Consider the following 1,317-nt stretch of genomic DNA (forward strand, 5'->3'; position numbering starts at 1 on the left):
TCTTACATGCAAAGAAAAAAAATGCTAAGGTTTTAGATTTAAAGCTTCAGTTACCTTTAATGTTTTTTTTCTCCAAAGAAGGGACATCTCACATGACTTCTTTTAGCCTTCAGGTAGATAAAACTAAAATATAATTAAAGCTACAGATGCACCTAGTTTATTCTGGGTCAGTTTTTGGTATGATAATCCTTTGATACTATAAGTGACACATTTTTTTGCCTTTTTTGCACATTTGTGTTTCCAAGGTGTCGTTGCAATAAATAAAAGTAATAAAACTTGCAGTTCATCTTTTGTTTTGCTTTCTTCTCACAGGCTTGCACTGGAATCGACAATCCTCCAGAGGCAATCACTCTGTTAGAGCTCATGAACTGGGATTTAGTGGTAAGTTCATTATTTGCAGGCTTTACTCTGGGACATGCATGTTTAGGTTGCTAAACATAGCAGCAAGTTTTTCATTGAATGTGTCAAGGCACGATCCTGGTGTCCTATATATGCAACTTATAATTATATTGTTAGCTTTTTCAACATGGCTTTCAATAGTAACACATTCCAATACGTTATCTATGGTGCTTGACATACATTCAGTCAGACTACATTTCAAAACTTTATCTACATACAAAAGCATAAACTTATTATACAAGTAAAAAATTGTACTTGTCAAATTAGCATTACGGTCTCTTCAAACTGGCAAACCAGCTGCCTGATGTGTACATTTTGCTTTTACACCGTTGTTTTAAATGGCATAAACTTGACGTAAATATCATGTTTGCTGGTCTGATTACTGCCAGATCTGCTGAATAAAGAAATAACTTAAGTAATAATAATAATGATAATAATTATGATAATAATAATAGATTTTATTTAAAAAGCACCTTTAAAAAGCACCTTGAGTCCAAGGACACTTAACAATAGAATAAAACTCCCCAAACTCCCTAGCAGATCATTACATGGAGAAACCTTTGTAATACAAGCATGCTGATCCACACAGGTGTGCACACAGGTGTACACAGACGCGGACTACACCCTTCTTGGCTGCTGCCTCAAAGCACATTGTGCGCTGTCTATCTTGCGTGCTGCACAATAGCGTTTAATATTTAGTATCTACTGTTATCTACTGCTAGCTAGTTTATTGTGATGGTGCTGTATTTATTATGTTGCTCTTTTTTTTGTTTGCTTTCTCTTCTGTTTTTTTTTCTGCATACAGGTGACCCAGGTGTTTTGTTTGTTTTTCTTTCTTTCTTCCCCCCTTCTCACCGTCTCTTCTCCCCTTTGGTTTTCTTTCTCTCCCTCTCTTTCTTTCATTCTTTCTCCCTGTCC

Source organism: Astatotilapia calliptera, chromosome 23 (genome assembly GCF_964374335.1).
Source record: "Astatotilapia calliptera chromosome 23, fAstCal68.1, whole genome shotgun sequence".
NCBI lineage: Eukaryota > Metazoa > Chordata > Actinopteri > Cichliformes > Cichlidae > Astatotilapia > Astatotilapia calliptera.